The sequence below is a fragment of the Dipodomys merriami genome, unplaced genomic scaffold, assembly GCF_024711535.1.
Source record: "Dipodomys merriami isolate MVZ:Mamm:240054 unplaced genomic scaffold, mDipMer1.0.p SCAF_159, whole genome shotgun sequence".
NCBI classification, from domain to species: domain Eukaryota; kingdom Metazoa; phylum Chordata; class Mammalia; order Rodentia; family Heteromyidae; genus Dipodomys; species Dipodomys merriami.
Window position 1 is genome coordinate 475,294 of NW_027202926.1, and position 21,281 is coordinate 496,574.

At 35.2% G+C, this 21,281-nt stretch overlaps 1 non-coding gene across 1 annotated transcript; it reads right to left on the reverse strand.

The window, feature by feature from the left end:
- Window positions 1–3,922: 3,922 nt before the first annotated feature.
- Window positions 3,923–4,028, reverse strand: LOC138827643 (U6 spliceosomal RNA). Its single transcript, XR_011372156.1, has one exon. It is a non-coding gene; the product is annotated as a U6 spliceosomal RNA (small nuclear RNA).
- Between the last annotated feature and the right edge of the window lie 17,253 nt (window positions 4,029–21,281).

Genomic DNA, 21,281 nt, shown 5'->3' on the forward strand with positions numbered 1-21,281 from the left:
ATGTGTACATGTACCACAGTTGCTTTATTAGTGTAGTTGAACACTGAACTTGGATTTATATCTTGGCTGTTGTTGTGAATAATGTGAATAACAATGAACTACAGATATATTTACGAGTTACCCAGAGAGAAATAGCATGATTGGTGGGTCAGATGATACTTCAACTATGATTTCTTTAGAAAACTGCATACTACTTTCTACAAGGAAAATAATAACCTGTATTTTGATCAAGAGTGTAGAAAATTTCCTTTTCTTTACACTCTCACCAACATTATTACCTTTTATTCAAAAGGGAATAAAGGGCAAGTTTTTACTATCTTCAGTATACCAGACAGGCTTAAGACTGAAATCCAACCTCCTAAATGCTTGGAATTACAAAACTTTACCACCACACCTGGTTCCTTTGATTTTTTTTTTGATAAGAGTTATAATAGTTATAAAGTAGTATCATAGTAATTTTGAATTACATTTCTCTAATGAATTCTGCTCACAAAGCATTAAGCCAGCACAGAAGTTTTATTAAACACTACTGTGTAAACCCACTGGTGATATAGAGGGGTTTATGGAAAACATGTCTATTCGAACTTTTGTCCATTTTAATCAAGTTTCTTATTAATCTCATCTTTAATCTCTCTATACAAAAATAATTAATTCAAGGTAGTAAAAAGGAAAAAAAATTAAGCAACGGTTAACACTTTTCAATTTTCAATAATATGATATTGCTTAAATCATTTTCTGTTAATGCTTGAGACCATATAACAATTTAGTTAGATCTTTTACATAGCTATATGCATTTTATTTATTTTACATTGATTTCTCTTTCCAAAGCCTGCGTGTCTAAGTTTGGTTTCTTTCATTCTTAAGTAGTTCAGATTTCAAACTGAAGAATAAATGGAAGTAAACAAACAAAAACATACAGTTCCTCTCAGCTTATAATGCCTCTACAAGAATGAGAAAAGAGTTCATCATTCTAAGGACTCTTAATACTTAAGATAACATTTGCTATAATGCTAATGTTATTACCATTTTAGTGTTGGGAAAAATTGTAATTAAAGGCACTAAGTGCATGACCCAAGACACACAGTGAGGAAGAAATTGAGTCAAAATTTCCAAAAGTCTTTCAGCAATACACAAAAACTAGATAAATTCTCTCTATTCTCTGATACTCTCAATTCAATATTCATATTGTCCAAGAAATAATACCGTAGCAATTATTGCCCATGGTGATTGTTTTCTGTTACATTTTGCCTTCAACACAGACTGCGTTGGTGATACTGGGTTATCATACACAGAGCTGAGCTTATAAATTATGGTCCAAAGAGAGGCAAATTTCTTCTGTCCCATAGTTCCAGTATCGTTTTTAAAAAGTACTAAATATTTTAAATATCATCACTTATTGTATTTTCAGAATTAAAGAATGAAAAAAATCACATATCACCAATCCAAAACGCTTTAAAACTAGGAGATGATAAAACAGGCCTCTGTGAAGTAAACTTTCTTCTACGTATAAAATTATTCTGACAGCCTTGTGGTTTGTCACACCTGTAATCCTAACTACTCGGGATACCTACTCAGGAGCCTGAGATCTGGGGATAACATTTGGAAGCCAATCAGGGCAAACTAAATTCATGAGATTATTTTTCAGAAATTTTAATGAACTAGCAAAGGGCCAGGAACGGAGATGTAGTTCATATAGTAGCTCACCAATCGAGAGAGAAAGACGTAGCGAGACCTTGAAGCCCTGATTTCAGTCTCTGAGCATGCCATCACGCAGGAATGCACACACACTCACTTTTCCAAAATATCTTCATATCAGTGTTTTGCATTGATTTCTTTGTTAATGATATTATATGGGTAAAAGAGGCAAAATAATCTCTTCCATCTCAAAACGTTTTTATACATTTTTGTTGTAAAAATAATGTACAGAGCGTTTACAGTTACATGAGCAAAGTAATAAGTACATTTCCTATCAAGCATTGCTAACTCCTCCTTTGTTTTTCCTCCACAATTCCTTCCCTTCCACCTCCACAAGTACACTCCTCACGCCCACAAGCTCCACCCAATGTCCCCAGCCTAAATTGTAAAGTTCGTTTTTCAAAATAATATCTTGTGCATCTATTGTTATACAATGGGTCAAGCTGTATTCCTATTTAAGCATGCTGTTTTCTCCTTTTCCCTCCCTAAATCAGAGAAGTGTATATAAAAGATGCAAGTGCACCAACGTCAAATAAAGTGAAAACGGGGTTTATACTGTTGGGGAGAAACGTATAAAAACAAAAAAAAAATCACGTCATACATTATAAATATGTGAGAAACAACAGCAAGAAAGAAAAAAACGTCTTGTGTCCCGATCTTGGGGATCATTTAGCTTAACATCAACTTATCTATTCATATACACATAGCTTTACAACTTTTCTGCTTATCCCAGACATATACTAGTTATTGCAAATAAGGGATACCATGGGACCTATGTTTTTTTGGACTTGGCTTGCATCAGTTAATATAATTTTTTCCAAGTCTTTCCATTTCCTAACAAATTGGGCGATGACATTCTTTCTGATGGAGGCATAGAATATATATATATATATATATATATATATATATATATATATAGTATATGTGTGTGTGTACACACATACACACAGAGCATTTTCCTTTTTTGTTTTTTAGAGCAACTTAGTTTTGCACCTTCATCATTTTTTCAAATATTTTTATTGTGATTAAGTGGTTACATAATTTCCCAAATTTAGCAATATTGTGGGATAGTGATGCTTAGTTAAAGTCACAAACATATTCTAACTTTGATGGAGCAAATTGTCTATCATAGTCTACAACATTTATGAGTTCTATGAGCTTTGCAATAGAGTTATTTCTTCCATATGTATACTTTTTTGTTTTGAAATATGTATATTTCTTTTTTTCCCATAGCGTCAGCTATTCCCTCTTTCCCATTTGTTCCCTCCTTCTCTTCAATGACATTGATTTGCTTAGTTCATTTTGGTCAATGTCCAGTGCAGCTGATGGATCCCACTGTTGCATGTTTTTCCCTGATTCCCTCTAGTTCTTTGTCGTCCTCCTGGTTTTCCTTCAGTATACAAATATGATCAGCAGAATGGGGTTATTTAGTAGTAATTCAACCAGATGAGTGGAAGTCCTTGGTTTCTTAAGTGTTGTTAATTTTGTCGTATCACCTTACATTTTGCATTTAACATCCATTTATCACCGAGAAAATGTGCTGTTTGTCTCTTTGCTTTTGGCTTACCTTGCTCAACATGATTTCCTGTAGCTTGATTGATTTCCCTGCTAATGCCATTATTTTGTCCTTTCTAATGGCAGGAATATATTCCATTGTGTTCCACAGTTTTTGGATCCATTCATCTCTGGTGGGACATATGAGTTGTTTTCATATCCTGGCTATTGTGAACAGTGCTGCAATAAACATGGAGGTGCATGTTTCTTTGAATATTGCTACCTGTTGTTCAGGATAGATGCCTAGAAGTGGTATGAGTGGGCCATAAGGAAGGTCAATATTTAGCTTTCTGAGGACTCACCAGACTGCTTTCCAAAGTGGTTGTGTAAGTGTACATTCACACACACACACACACACACACACACACACACACACACACACACACACACTCACAACGTTTTCTTGATCCATTCTTCTACTGAGGGGCATCGGGGTTGGTTCCATATCTTACCTATGGCAAATAATGCTACATTAAACATTGTTGTGGTGGTAGTTTTAGTGTGGACTTGTTTATGATCATTTGGGTGAATGCCCAAAAGTGGGATTGCAGTGTAATAGGGGAGCTCTATGTGGAGTCTTTTGAGGAACCTCCAAACTGCTTTCCAAAGTGGATGAACAAGTTTACACTCCCACCAAGAATGCAGTAGGATCCTTTCCAGCATCTGTTGTTGTAAAAATATGGAACGATTCACTAATTTGCGTGTCATCCTTGGGCAGGGACCATGCTGAACTTCTCTGTATGTTCCAATTTTAGTGTATGTGCACCCAAATTGAGCACAGAACAATTTTTATATATAAAGAGTAATTAATTTTCTTAAACTAGACAATTAAACAAAAAGTAAGTTCAAAAGAATTGTGAAATTTTAGAACCATGTATTTCTTATGTAAGCACACATTTAAGAATAAAGTCAAGGTTGACATGCCAAAAACAAAATAATTCCAGATATTTGTTGTTCATGAGATGTGTAGGAGGAGGAATTCAATTATTCTACACAAGGCACCTGTCATAATGTTCATTGCAGCAAATGTTAAAGTTTGTTAAAAGTTTTAATATTTTAAGTATGTTTAATTTTGGGATTTGCTTATATATGACAAAATTAAGACTGGTGGCAGGTCTTAAAATTTTTTGATAAAGTATATAATATTTCTGGTAGCATGTACTTGTAAGTATGTACATTTCAGAGTTTATAGAAACTTTACTAATGAGAAGGTGCAACGACTGTGTAAAGAAGCAGAGTGAAGAGTTAAGATTTTAAGTACAGAGTTTCTGTTAAATCTTTAGGGCTCCCTTACATTATATGTTAGTGATGAACAAATATTGATATAAGCCACATACAAATGATGAGATGAACTATAAATAGTAATCTTAGTGGGTAAATTTAAAGGCTACTGATATCTTTATCCAATTTTAAATGTACAGGAATATGAGAAAATAGTAAAATCTACTGTGTACACTTCAAATACTGAAAACCCTGGTAATTGTTTTGTTTTTTATTTTAGTCATCATTAATATTTAATTATTGTTTTCTTTATTTATAGAATTTTTCCTTGTTGTAATATAATACAACTTTTTGTGAGTCGTGATTAAGAGGTACTTTGAAAATGTTATTGGGATGGCCACACCATTTTTCATAGGTGCATGTGAATTTACAAAGAGCAAAACTAAAAACAAAATATTGATTACAAATTTTATCAAGTAGAGTCTGAATCAGGAGTGTTGATAAATGTCCACACCTAAAATCTTAACCCTAGGCTGAGGTAGTGGTATTACAGTGTTGAGGACACAAAATTGAGAAACTGTGTTTTGTTTTGTGTTTTTGCTTTGTTTTTGTTGGTTGTGGGGCTTGAACTCTGGGTCTTGGGTACTGTCCCTCAGCTCTTCAGCTCAAGGCTAGCGCTACCACTTGAGCCACAGCACCACTTTCATCTTTTTATGCTTATGTCGTGCTGAGGAATGAAATCCAGGACCACATGCATGCAAGGCAAGCACTCTACCACTGAACCACCTTCCCAGCACCTCAGAAACTGATTTAAAAAATCATCTGAACAATATTTGCTTTCTGCTCTGGGTTATATAACAAAATATGTGAACACATTTTTATATTTTTGTGAATTGTAATACTTCTAAGTTTACACTAACTGCAGCCAATTTATCCTTTTCAAAGTCAAGAAATATTTCTGAGAGTTTGCTTCTGTGAAGACTGTTTTTGCATTTACAATTTCTTCTGAGTCATTTTTATTTTTTATCAAAATAACTTTATATTTTATGTTGATGAGTTATCATACATCAAATACCTTCAAATGTACAGGTAGAGTCTCAATATAGCAGTATGAATATTCTCATACACTTCTCGTTTATTTGTTATGCACTTTAAGTATGATATTTCTCTCTCTTTCACCCTCTCTCCTTTCTACTCTTTCTCTTTCATGCTCCATGTCTGCTATTTAGAATTTCTTCTGGTCTACTATTATCCTTCAGGATCAACTGGTTTTGTGGGAACATGATAGGGACCATCAGTTACCCTTGCATTCTTTAAGAGTTATAACAGTGACGTGAAATTATGCTTTGCCAATGGAAATGGCAAAACAACAGCTCTAGAAATTCCTTTTCACTTTTAGTACTATTATAAATTTTATCTCATACGAATCATTGGGACTGATAAGATACTTTTAGCCTGGCACCTAAAAGTTCTTTTTCTTTTACAAACAACATTTTTCTTATATTATCAGTAAGTAAAAAAAACAAAGTTATCCTATGGAAAGTAGGCTGAAGTTGTTCACATGGATGAAAAACAAGGTAATGGGGGAAGTGAGTACAAAGGATACCCCTCATATAGCACAGATCCTTAGAGCAGTTTATCATGTACACTTTGTGATAAGGACAATGTGCTGGGAACTGCAAATTAAATCACTGAACACCTGATATATATATATATATATATATATATATATATATATATATATGCACATATATTTATATATGTATATTTATTTATATATGCATATATGTATATATAGGGCCATATATGTACACAAGAATGTTACTATACACACAAATACACACATATGTACACACATGTACACAAGCACAAATGGAGAAAGACACATAGATATAGCCAACACAAGTTTCACTAGTTGTTGAATATGCCTTAGACAGAATGTTTGGAAACAAATGTATTGAAGATGTATTTTTCTCTAAGAGTTCTTTTACCACTCCTCTCATCTCTTCCAACTGGTAGGTTTAGAGAGATTCGACTTGAAAAATGCAGTACAAGTGATAGCAAGTCACTCGGAATTCTCAATAATTATAGGTCGTATGGTGTCTCCCAGCTCCCCATGGAGTGCTTGATCTTGTAGACATTCCCAACAGCCAAAGGAGTAGGACAATATCCTTGTTAAGAATGAAGTTATAAGGCTTTAAATGGCATCATTCCTTGGGCTCTTTTCCAACAGCCAGCATCAATTCCTAAGCAGATGAGTGACTCCCCAGAAGACTGGAGCGCAGGTCAAAATTTAACCAACCCATATGAAAAGTCTAAAGTGAGAAATGTTGACTGAGGTCGTGCTGATGTCCTTGCCACGAAAATGAGAAAAAAAGCAAGTTTTTTATGTATTAAAATTTGAGAATAATTTGTAACCTGTCAATAAATGTGTAGAACACAAGTATAACAACTTACAAAAGATGATGTGCATTTCATTTATATGCTTTTGGACTTGGAAAATGTTTTTAAGTGTGTCTACACAAGTAGATCAGTATGAAACAAGCCAGCATTTTTTCATTTAAGATACAAGGAAAAGATACAGGTTGACCCATTGTAACAATGAGATTTGCAAGATACTACTAGAGGGGGGTGGACGGAGGTGTTATGGATGTGTGAAGGGAAGGAATAGTAGGGGAAAAACAAAGGAGGTGGTAAAAATGCTCAATCAGAAATGTACTCATTACCTTACTTATGTAACTGTAACCCCTCTGTACAGTATCTTTACAATGAAATATATATTAAAAACATACAAGGAAAACTGTACTTATAGCAAGTGGTATTTGTCACTCAATATAAGTAAGTTATTGGTTTTAGGACCACAAGCATACTAAAATTTTGGATGCTCAAATTCTCTACATAAATACAGTATATTATTTTCATTAGACTCTGCCCACAACCTAGTGCAGTGTAATTTCTGTGAAAATTTTTACTACATTCTATGTTTGTAATGGAAAATAAAATATATGCACTATCAACAGATACAAATTTATTTCAGATAGTTTTTGTCTGCATTTTGTGGATGGAATTGTGAGAGCTAATTTGAAAAGCACAAACTTAATCACCAAGAGCAGTCTTCAAGATGTAACAAAGATCTATAACAGCATCATTGAATGGTATGGGACTCTAAGGAGAAGTACTTGAATTAAAACATTATCAGAAAGTGTAAGCATGCAAAGACTATTTAGAAATGCAGCTGCTAGATTTCTAATGGAGAGCTTTTATAACATTTTGTGAAACAAAAGTCAGGACCTCATGGAAGTGCAGACAATTTTCCTCCACCTTTCTGTCAATCTTGTTCATTATCAATCATAACATAGCTAATCTAGAATAATCCTGTAATAAGAAAATGTTTATGAGAAGTGAGGGAAGATAGTGGAGGAGAAGCTGGAAGCTAAACAATCTCTAGCATAGAAAGCAGTTTTAGTGTTCCAGAGAACAGTACTAGGCTAGAGTATCACACCAAGTGTGCCATCACAATACAGAGTTTGGCTAGAGAGGCAAAATCCAGGGAAGGAGACAGATCTGAACAGTTGCTCTAGCCATGGCTGAGGCAGCTTTGGTGGCGGCCATAGCCATCCCGCCATACCTACAACAGAGAGGGTCCAGGAAAAAGGCACCAGACACAGTGGGTGAGCAGATTCAACTCAACACCAGCAACAACTGAAAAGGAGTAAATGAGTTAAACAGGCCCATATCAAACATTGAAATAGAAAAAGGAGTAAGAGACCTCCTGTCTAAGAAAAGCCCAGGACCACATGGATTTACAGCGGAATTCTACAAGGCTTTCAAAGCAAAGCTCATACCAATACTCTTCCAACTCTTCAATGAAATTGAAAGAGAAAGTTCACAACCAAACTAAGTCTATGAAGCCATAATAACCTTCATCCCAAAACCAGGCAGGAAAATCATCAATGAAAGAGGATTAGACACACATTACATTGATGAACATCGATGCCAAACTTCTCAACAAAATTTTGGCCAAATAATTCAACAATTCATCCAAAAAATTACATACCATGATGAAACAGGATTCAGTTCAGGGATGCAAAGCTGGTTCAATATACACAAATCCATTAATTAACACTACTTTATGATGAAGTTTCTGAATAAACTAGGAATCCAGGGAACATTCCTCAATAAAATAAAGGCTTTATATGACAAACCTGCAGCCAGCATTATACTTAATGGTCAAAAAGTAAAGACATTTCCTCATAACTCAGGAACGAGACAAGGACGTCCACTCTCTCCACTTCTTTTCAATGTACTATTAGCATGCCTAGCTACAGCAATAAGAAAAGATGAAAACATAAAAGGGATCCAAACAGGGAAAGATGAAGTAAATCTCTCCCTCTTTGCAGATGACATGATCTCGTATTTAAAGAATCCCATGGACTCCACTCCCAAATTACTCATGCTGATTCAAAACAATGGCAATGTATCATGGTATAAAATTAACCCTCAAAAATAGGTTGCTTTTCTGTATGCCAACAATGAGAAAAGCGTGGCTGAAATCAGAAAAGCAACTCCATTCTTAATAACCCCACAAAAAATAGAATACCAATGAATTAACTCAACCAAAGAAATAAAGAATCTCCATGATGAAAACTTTAAAAACCTGAAAAAGGAAATCAAAGACAGAACTTAGAAAGTGAAAAAAACTCCCTTGATCCTGGATTGGAAGGATTAACATCGTGAAAATGGCAATAATTCCCAAGGCTATCTACAAATTCAATGCAATACCTATCAATATTTCAATCTCATTTTTCACGGAAATAGAAGAGGCAATCCAAAAAGTCATATGGAATGATAAAAGGCAATGAATAGCATTAACAATCCTTAACAGAAAGAACAGTGCTGGAGTAATATCAATACCAAATTTCAAACTGTACTCTAAAGCCTTAGCAAATAAAACAGCTTCGTACTGGCACAAGAACAGACCTCAGAACCAATGGAATAGAATTGAAAACCCAGAAATAAGCCTACAGACCAATAGGCACCTAATCTTTGATAAAGGAGATAAAAAATAGAATGCAACAAAGACAGCCTCTTCAGTAAAAGTGCTGGCAAAATTGGTTAATCACTCATAGAAAACTAAAGCTAGATCCTTATATATCATCCTGTACCAAATCAACTCCAAATGGATTAAAGACCTCAGAGTCAAAGCAGATACTCTGAAAACATTACAGGATAGAGTAGGATATACCCTAGGTATCCTTTGCAGAGGCTGAAATTTTCTTAATAGAGACCCAGAAGCACAAAAAATCAAAGAAAGTTTGGACAAATGAGATTGTATGAAATTGCAGAGCTTCTGCATGGCAAAGGACATGGCTGGCAAGATCAATAGAAAGCACATTGATTGGGAGAAGATCTTCACTAGCCATGCAATAGACAAAGGTCTCATATCTAAAATATATGTGGAACTCAAAACATTAAATCCCCCAACAACAAATCCTAAAAGAAACAACTGCCCAATAAATAAGTGGACTAAAGACTTAAAGAGAAACTTCTCTGAAAAGGAAAGAAGGAAGGCCAATAGATACATGAAGAAATGATCAACCTCCCAAGCCATAAAAGAAAAGCAAATCAAAACAACATTTAGATACTACCTCACCCCATCCTTGAGGGGATGTGGCCAGAAGGGAACCTTACTGCATTGTTGGTGGGAGTGTAACTTGTTCAACCACTTTGGAGTAGTATGAAGGTTCCTCAAAAGATTCCACCTAGAACTTACCTATGACCCAACAATTTCCGTTTGGGCATTTATCCAAATGATCACAAACAAGACCATACTTAAGCTACCAGCACAACTATATTTATTGCAGCATTATTTAACATAGCTAAGATATGGAACCAACCCAGATGCCCCTCAGTACATGGATAGATCGAGAAAATGTGGTATATAACCAAGTCCTAATCTTAGAGAGGGAAATAGTTTGCATAGAATAATAGGAGAGAGAATACAAAAAAAAAAAGAACAAGAAAAAAATTGAAAAACCAAAATTTAAATCTAAGTAGTGAAACACTTAAAAATCATGTAAGTTTGAGAGAAGAAAAGGATAAGATGAGAAGAAGGGATGGATTGAAAGGAGAAATGAAAACTAAAAATAAAAATTCTTAAAATTAGTTATTTAAAAATTATATACATATAAAGATATAATACTGCTATTAAAGAATTTAAGCCTAAGAGGTTGTGAATTGAGTAATAAATTTCTGGATTAAGTGTGTACACAATGGGGTATAAGGTATAATAATTGGCAACAGGTATATATCTGGGAATGAACAGAACAGCAATTTAGTCATGCAAAAAAAGAAAGAAACAGAAAAAAATGAAAAGAATACTTAAAAAGGACCAAAAGATCAGAAGAGATTTAAAAAGCACACACACACACATATACACCAAAAATAAAAATTAAGGGAAGAAAATAAGATTAATAGAAAACCATTTTAAAAATTAATTTTTTAAAAAAAAAGTTCAAATAAGAGTTGTTTGATTGCAATAATGAGATGTACAATTCATTATGTCAAAAAACGAACTTAACAACTTTGGTAGGGGGTGGGGGAGGATCGGGTAGGGGGAGGGGAGAAGTATGGGAAGGGATGGGAAGGGGAAACAACAAGGAGGCAACAATGCTTGATAAGAAATATACTTTTTATCTTGCTCATGTAATTGTAACTCCTTTGTACTGTATTCTAACAATAAAAAATTAAATTAAATTAAAAAAAGAGTTCTTTGATTTTTTTTTTGGGGGGGGTGATGGGGGCAATAGGATGATTGTGTATCTTCTGTGTCCATAACCAGTCTCTTGGTGGAGTCTCTGGTCTGCTTGTGGTGTTTGGTTTTCCTGTGGCTTGATTGTTTTCTTAAGTCAGTTTGTTTGAGCAGGCAGAAAAATGCTTTGCCTAACCCATTGTTTTGTGATCCTCCTCCCAGGCTTGTTCAGTGGGAGGTAGATTTGCTTTGAGTATCCCAAAAGAGGGAGATGGGAGTTTCCTCTAGTTTGGAGATGCTGTGATGAGACTAGATTATGGGTAGAGTTGAGGCCTTTCAGAAATCAGTAGCTTTGCCTTGCTGGGCTAGCTCCTGAGACTCTCAGAGAGCCCAGCTTGGAGCCATTATCAGGGTTTATGTTTACTGAGTTTCAATTGTTTGTCTAGGCTGTAGGGAGGGGCAGCTCTGTTTACGTAGTGATGAAAGTCACTCCTCAGGGGGCAGATTTTTCTCTGTCTGGGGTGGTTGATTTTCCCCTGGGTACAGCTGAGCCTGGCGTATCAGGGCAGGTTCCTATGACCTGCTAAATGACTCTTTGGTTTTCTTCCAAGGCCTGAATTGGAGCTAGTTGCTCAGCCTGGCCTTTATTAGTATCAAAGATGGAGATCTCCAGTGGTAGGGGATGTCCAGCCTTCTCTCCTCTGCTCCCTGAGAAGGAATGAGGAGATCAGGATTCCACTCATGCCAGAGTCTTATTCCTGGCAGTTTCTGGTCTGTGATCTGCAGGATGAAGATATCTGTTCCTTGTCAGTTCTTGCTTGTGTTGGGTAGAATCCGCTTGCCAGCCACATCTGACACCTTTGTCCCAGATTCTCTCTGTAGTTATGGCTGCTACAAGTGTCTCTGCTACCAACTCTGCCACTGCAGCCATGGCTAGCTGCATGTGTTCAGATCTGTTTCCTTGCTTGGATTTTCCCTCTCTGTCTAAACTCTCTGTATTGAGATGACACACTTGGTGTGACTCAGTAGCCTAAGACTGTTCACTGGAATACTAAAATGCTTTCTATGGGAAAGCTTGTTTAGCCTTCAGCTTCTCCTCTGCCATCTTCCCCCGAATTTCATGATTTTTTATGAGTATTTTTTTAGGGAAAAATATCATTGGTGTTTATATTTTGTGTTGGCATAAAATGAGCCTACTATTGTCTTAATTTAAAGACATCTTTGGATATGAGGTAACACGCCTTTCAGAGACAACTTAGTAAATACAAAATATAAAATTTACATGGCTTATAAAAGCATTATTCATGTACATATGGCCATATAAGATGTTAAGTAAAATGAATCCCAAGATAGGGACACAAGTTGTTTTTTTTCTTTATTGCAATTGTTTTTGATGTATCTAAAATGTATTATGTGATTTTTTTCTTTTCTCTTCCATGTTCTTCCCCCATGATATAACTCCTGTTTTCACTGGATATGATGTTGGTGCCCTGCATCTTGTATATACATTTTTCTAGTGTGGGGAGGGGAAGGGAAACAACAAAATGCTGAAACAAAGATTCAGGATGACCTATTGTAACAACGATATGAACAAGACACTATGTAGAAAACGAACTTTACAACTTGGGGAAGGGAGGGGGAATTTGGTAGATGGGGACGGAATGGATACCACAGGAAAAACAAAAGAGGATGTAACAATAGGACATGTACTCATTACCTTACTTATGTAACTGTAAGCCCTCTGTACACTATTTTTACTATAATACATAAAAGAAACCATTATCCAGGAGTACATTAAGTTCAAATTTCATAAGTGCTCTTAATTTAAATTTAACTGGGAGAAGATTCTCAGAAAAGTTTATTTGTGTGTGTGTTGTGCATTATTTCCCAAGTGTACACAAGTTAACAGTAGAAGAAACAATAGGAATAATAAGAGAAAGAAAAGTTCTGTGTTTAAGTATAATGGATCAATATACTATAGAAGACTCTGCAAATAAGACAACATTGAACCAAGAAAGCCAAGGCCATTATGTAGATCTATGGGAGTGACATAGAGAAATAATTAATACTAGGAGGGACATGAACAATGAGGCCACTCTCTCATCTATCTCTAAATTATGGTTGCTTATCACACAAATTTGTAAAATGTACAATGGAAGAATAATTCTGGTTCCAAAGCAAGTTACATATAAGAGCATAAACTTAACTGGAAAAAAAGTCCATGGTGAGAAAGCAGGAATTATACTAGCAATGAACTGATGGCCATGATCTTATTTCTTTTCCTTTCTTTTATCTTTTTCTATTTTTTTGATGCTTGTGGCAGGGTTTGAACTCGGCCTGGGCAATATCTCTCCACTCTTAATCTCAAGGCTAGTGCTCTACTTCTTGGGCCACAGCGCCTCTTCCAGTTTTCTGGTGGTTAATTGGAGATAAGTGTCTCAGAACCTTTCTTTCCGACTCATACTGGATTTGAACTGCAATCCTCACATCTCAGCCTCCTGAGTAGCTAGAATACTAGGCATTAGCTCAAGTGATGGAATACTAGTCATGAGCAAGATTGCTGAATAAGGTTGCTGAGGCTTTTGCATACACACATACAAACATACACATACACACAGAGGCACATATATGTACAAACACACCTGCACAAATGAAACAACTCTCAGAATATGGAGAAATGTTAGAAAACAATAGAAAATATATCCTGAGTAAGACTAGATCAAGTGATAATTTTTAATATTAGAAAGACTTCAAGTGAAATTTCTTCAAAGATGTTTGAGAATATTCCATACCTAGGGACCAGAGATAACAAGAAATTCAAGTAATCATTATTAAAGGGATTGGATCCATGGAAGAATGAATCAGAGACCCCTGAAGGTGCATCTGAAAATGTTCATATCCTGTGTCAAATGACAGTACATCTTTGAAGATTGTACAGAAACAGTTTGAGCAGTCAGTCTAATGTATAAGATCATAGGAGAAGTTCAGAATTGCTAGTTTCTATCTAGATTAAATAAACCATCAAATTATGGCAGGGCAATTTGATAAAATCTTGGAATTCTAGCACTCTGACTAAGACAGGAGATTAGAGAGTGGGATTACATAGTGATACCTTCCCTGGACCAGGTAGTATAATTTTGTCTAATAAAACAAACCAAACAACAAGAAAGGAATACACAGTTGGAAGTTTGGGCTAATTTTGTCATTATATTTTGAGAAGGCAAGTTTCCTATTGAAATGCAACTCATATATAATCCTCAGTTGTGTTTTAAATGCTCTCTTCATTAAACAACATTCCTACATGCAAAATGGCTCATGATTCCCAATCAAAAATTTGAAAAAGTAAGCATCATTCTGTTGGATTTCAAAGAAATAATGAAGGATTACAAAAGTTTAAGCCTGAAAAAATACCAAAGTCATCTAATGTAGGACTTTGTAGACCATGCTAAATTAGAATTTAGATTTAAAATAAATATTTTGGTTTTGTTTGTAATGTCATGTTCTATAGGATACTACAAAATTCTTTTTAAGTAGAGGTTCTAATTGACAAATTCACAAATGAATCTGGCATTTTATTTGCCTAAAATATTCTTTCAAGTGAGATATAATTAGAACTTAGTTAATTGATAATTCCAACAGTTCATGTATAAAATGATCGTGTGAATAATCTAGACAGAATTGCCAACAAATAGATATTAATTTATAAATTTAGAACAAGCAAATTTTTGATGCTTTGGTGTAACATGTTATGAAGAGAGTAATTGTGTGAGGTCTTGGTTCTTCTATCTATTCGTAATACAGGAAGAAATTTCCTTAATTACGTGCCTCTGTATACAATGAGGAAAATGCTAGGGTTGGAGTTGGTTTTTATTTTTTGGTTTGTCCTCAGGTTTGAACTCTGGGCCTGGGCACTCCCTTTGAGCCAGTTTGTGCTCAAGGCTCATGCCCTACAACTTCAACCTCAGTGCCACTTGAGTCTAGCTTTTCCTGAGAAGTTTATGGGAGATAAGAATCTAAAGAATCTTCCTGACTGGGTGGGCTTTGAACAATAATCTTCTGGTCTTAGCCTCCTGAATATCTATGATAGATAAAAAATATAAATAATATTTGCAAGTGTCCTGATTTCTAGAAATCAGAAAAATGTTGCAGCAAAGTTTAGTGTAGTGTACTTTCCACAATAGGAAGGGCATCATATTAACACAAGTGTAGTATTTTTTCACAATAGTGATAAGCTATTCATGATGTGAATTAAGGGAATTTTAAGGTGCACCTTACAAATTGGAAACTGTTGGGCTAAGAAGACTTTATGGCATAAAAGCTTGGGATGGATGGTCACAAAAATAATAGCTTACTCTGATGAAAAAATGTTTATTCTTGAGGAATTAATTATTACACATACTTTGTAGTTATATCCTCCACCAGAATGTGGCTATTTTTTTCTGTTGATATCTCAATATGTAACACCCCGTTAGAAACTGCAGCTATTGCAGAATTAAATAACATGCAAACAGGTACTACTTTGAATATCTCTGATATGGAATGTTGAGAATTTGAAAATGACTAGTTAGTATTTGTAAGAACTTTGAAGAACACATATATTCTGTCTTTTTAACAATTATTCAGTTTTAAAAGCTAGGAGTTTCCAGAGAATTAAACTGTTTTCTGTTTTACTATCAGACAATACTAAACTTAACTTTTTTGAAAGTTGTGGAAGGTATATTGTGAAAATATTGTATATTTGGATAACATTCAAGTTTATGAACCTCTGATAAAGAAAGGTGTAATTAACTCAATTTAGATGCCAAATAGTGTTCATTTTTAAAAAGGTAATGCACATAGAATAATATTTACTATAGCAATACAGTGAAATTATACTTTATGTAACTTATTTTTAGTTTAATTTTATTTTTAAGGTGATATGTACAAGGGTTGCATTAATTGTAAGGTAGTGAATACATAACATGTCAAAATTTTACCCACTACCTCATTTTTCTCACACTTTTCCTTTCCCCCCAAACCCCTCACAAGTTGTAATGTAAATTTCCAAAATGTTGTCTTGTGAGTATTGCTATTGCATTGGTTTACCCTTTGTCCTTTGTCTCTCCAATTTGTTGTTCATCTTATTTTGTCAAATTAAGATCAATGCATGTGCAATACACACAGTACTGAAATCAAATACAGCAGTGGATTAACTATAGGGGAAAACACAAAAGAAAAAATAAATCACATAGTACATTAAAAAAAAACACAAAGAAAAACCTCTATTTCTATATCTAGGTGTTCATTTTGCTCAAGATGATCTTGTATGGTCCTATATACAAAGCTTTTGAGCCATTCTGCTCATCTGCTAGTGTTAATCTATAAATTACTTATTATTACAAATGAGGGAAACTATGGAATCTGTTTCTTTGAGTCTTGCTTATTTTATTTAGCACAATTTCTAAAAATGTTTCCATTTCCTTCTGAATTGGAAGCATAGAATTCAACCATATATATATATATATATATATATATATATATATATACATATATATCACATTTTGTTGAGTCATTCATCTACTGAATGGCATATTGTTTTAAAACATGTTTGCATATAAATATCACTTAGGGTCAATCAAAAATGACAGATGACACCTCCCCAGAAATACTAAAATCATGATTTCTACATAAGAAAGGATTTTATGGTGGTACAAGAGTTGAAATATCTGGATGAGTGTAATTTATATCTTGCACTGAATTAGGCAGAACGATATCCAATATCATATAGGATAAAAATGATAGTGACAAAATATTCCCTTGAGAAATATATAGGAGGCTGCCAGAAGAATGATGAAATTCAGATAATTTTGAAGAATTTAGAAATACAAGCTCAAATATGTTTCTTTAAATAAAAATTATGTAAGTGGAAGGGCAAAAGTAGGAGAAAAGAAGAAAATAACTGACAGCAGATCATTGTCCCAAGTTAGAGTATAAAAAGTCATAATCTAAAGTTCGGAGGAAGATGGCAGAAGGTCTAGGCTAAACAAGCTTTCGCGTAGACAACAGTTTTAATGTTCCAGTCAACAGTGCTAGGCTAGAGAATCACACCCAGTGTGCCATCACAGTACAGAGAGTTTGGCTAGAGATGGAATATCCAGGTAAGGAAACAGATCTGAGCATCAGCGCTATAGCCACCATGCCTACAGAGAAAGTCCAGTCAAAAAGATGCCAGACACAGTGTGCGTATTCTACTCAACACCAGGAAGAACTGACAAGGATCAGATATATTCATGCTGCAGATCGCAGACCACAGAGACCCCAGTAATGAAGACTCTGGCATGAGTAGAACCCTGACGTCCTCACTCCTTCTCAGAAACCAGAGAGCTCCATCTTTGATACCGACAAAGGCCCAGAAATTGATACTTACAAAAGGCCCAGATTTTTGACTGTGCAACTCAGGACTTTGGTTGATGCCTGCCTTAAAATAGTGTTCTAGCACAAAAATGGTGTAACTTTCTTACCAAATAGAGGCATTCATGGAATCCAATAAAAGACAGCTGAAAGAAGTCAGGGAGACCAGAAAGGGAATGTTGAATGGAGCCCTACAGAATGAATGGGAATCCAAGGAAACCATAACCGATAAACTAAGTGATTTGAGAATAAACATAACACCAAATTACGGAAGTAATGAAGTTCATATAAGATCTAAAACAAAGCTCCAACAAAGAATTTGAAGTCATCAAAGCTGACCAAATAGAAGGAAAAAAAATTAAAACAAAGTGGAAAGTCTTGATAGCAGGGTAGACCATGCAGAAGATTGAATCTGAGGGATTGAAGACAGCCAGGTTATTATAAAGAAAAAGAATACAACTATCCAAGACAAATCCAGGAAATATGATGGATCTATTCAACATTTGGAAGACACCAGCAGAAGGCTTAATTTGAGGAAAATGGGTATAGAGGAGCACCTAGAGTCAGCAGTTAATGGTCTAGGAAATTTGGTTAACATGTTCCAAGCAGAGAACTTCTCAAACATGCAGAAAGATAGACCTATTCAGATTCAAGAAGCTTTTAGTACCCCAAATCGACCAGACTAGGACAGGATATCCCACCGTGACATTATAATCCCCACAGGATCAATTCCAAGGAAAAAAATCCTTAAAGCTGTCAAGGAGAAAAGATCAACCACTTACAAAGGGAAACCAAATAGAATAACCTCAGATATCTCAGCGGAGACAATTACAGCAAGAAGAGCCTGGAATGACATATGCCATGCCCTAAAAACAAACAACTAACAACCAAGAATACTGTATCCACCTATACTCTACTTCATAACCAAAGGCCAAATAAAAACCTTCCATACCAAAGAACAACTGAAACAATATATATCCACCAAGCCTTATACATGACACTTCACCATCCCCTACACAGACAAAACCAACAAGATGACAATAAAGGCCAAGAAACCACACCCAAACTGAGAATCCAAGAACCATAGGAAGAACCCAGTTGCTGTAGACCATAAGAAGGGGCATAAAATGGCAGGAACTCCCAAACAGGTCTCAAACCAAACTCTCAACATTAACGGATTGACTCTCCAATTAAGCGACATAGACTGTCAAGTTGGATTAAGAAGCAAGATCCTTCTATCTGCTGCCTTCAGGAGTTACATATTACTCATAAAAACGAACACATTTTCAGTGTGAAAGGCTGGAACAAAATCTACCAAGCAAACGGCCCCCATTAACAGGTGGAAGTTTCAATCCTAATAACAGAAAAAATAGACTTCCAATTAAAAATAGTGAGAAGAGATAAGGAATGTTGCTACTTACTTATTAAGGGATCTCTCCTTCACGAGAATATTACAATTCGAACTATCTATTCAGCAAACAACCGAGCACCCAAATTATTCAAGAAACACCACTTTCCCTCAAATCTGACATAGCTCCAAAGACATTAATTGTTTGGGACTTTAGCACACCACTTTCCCCACTAGATAGATCAACTCGGCAAAAAAATCAACAGAGAAACAGAGAAACAGAGAGATCTAAACAACTGCATATGTCAACTAGATTTAACAGACATCGACCGAATATTTCACCCAGCAGCATCAGAATACACGTTTTTCTCAGCAGCGCATGGAACATTTTCCAAAATAGACCACATTTTAAGTGACAAAGCAAACTTTTCCAAATTCAGAAACATTGAAATTATACCTTGCATTCTCACACAAAGGAATAAAATTAGAACTCACCACCAAAAGCCACTGAAGAACGTCCTGTACCACATGGATGCTGATAACCAAACACACTGTGGAATAACCAGTGGGTCATGAAAGACATTAGAAAGGAAATTCAAATATTCATGATATTCAGCAAAGATGAACACACAAATTACCAGCTACTCTGGGACACAGCAAAGGCAGTACACAGAGGCAAGTTTATAGCTCTGAGTTTCAACCCAAAAAACTTATACAGATCTGAAACCAACAATTTAATGAGACATCTGAGCCTCCTTGAATAAGAGCAACAAGATAATCCCCAATCCAGTAGGTGGAAATAAATAATTAATATTAAATCAGAATTAAAGAAATAGAATCCAAGAAAACATAGAAAGAATCAACAAAAGAAATAGTTGATTCATCGATAAAATTAAGAAAATTGACACAACTTTAGCAAATCTTATCAGAAAAACAAGAGAAAAGAACAAAATAAACACAGAGATAACAATGGAAACATCACCAGAGACACAACCAAGATTCAGCACATTATAAGGGAATACTTCTCAAAACTTTATGCTAATAAGTTTGAGAACTTGGCAGAAATGGACCTTTTCCTAGCAAATATTGACATGCCGAAACTAAACCAAGATGAGTTAAACCATCTTAACAGGCCCATATCCAACATTGAAATAGAAACAGCAGTAAGAGTCCTCCCATCTAACAAAAGCCCAGATCCTGATGGTTTTACAGTGGAATTCTACAAGGCCTTCATGAAGAGCTCACACCAACACTCCTCCAAATCTTCAATGAAATTGAAAGAGAAAGTTCACTACCAAACTCATTCTATGAAGCCATCATAACCCTCATCCCAAAACCAGGCAGGGACTCATCAAAGAAAGAGAACTATAGACCCATTTCTTGGATGATCATTAATGCAAGAATTCTCAACACACTTTTGGCCAATCGACTTCAACAATTTATCCAAAAAAACATACATCATGATCAAACAGGATTCATTTCAGGTTTCATTTCATGCAAAGTTGGTTCAATATATGCAAATCAATTAATATAATTCATCATATCACCAAGAGCAAAGACAAGAACCACAAAAAGGATTTGACAAGATCCAACACCCCCTTTACGTTTCAGATTCTGCAAAAATTAGGAATCCAGGGAACATTCCTCAGCACAACAAAGGCTCTATATGACAAAACTACAGCCAGCATTATACTTAATGGTGAAAAACTAAAGCCATTTCCTCTTAACTAAGGAACGAGACAAGGATGTCCACTCTCTACACTTCTCTTCAATTTAGAATTAAAATGACTAGTTTAACCATAAAACAAGATGCAAACATTAGAGGGATCCAAAAAGGGAAAGAAGAAGTAAAACTCTCCCTCTTTGCAGATGACATGATCTTGTATTTGAAGAATCCCACAGACTCCACTCTCAAATTACTCCAGGTGACTAAAAATATTGGTAAAGTAGCACGGTATAAAATTAACCTTCAAAAATCAACGGCTTTTCTGTATGCCAACACTGAGAAAAGCGTGCTGAAATCCGGAAAACAACTTTATTTGTAATAGCCCCACAAAAAAATAAAATACCTAGAAATTAACACACCCAAAGAAATGGAGGATCTCTATGATGAAAACTTTAAAAACTTGAAAAAGGAAATCAAAACAGAACTTAGAAATGGGCAAAAAAACTCCCATGCTCCTTTATTGGAAGAATCAACATCGTGAAAATGACAACATTTTCCAAGGCTATCTACAAATCCAATGTGATACCTATAAATATTCCAACCTCATTCTTCAAGAAAATAGAGAAGGCAATCCAAAAATTCATATGGAACACTAT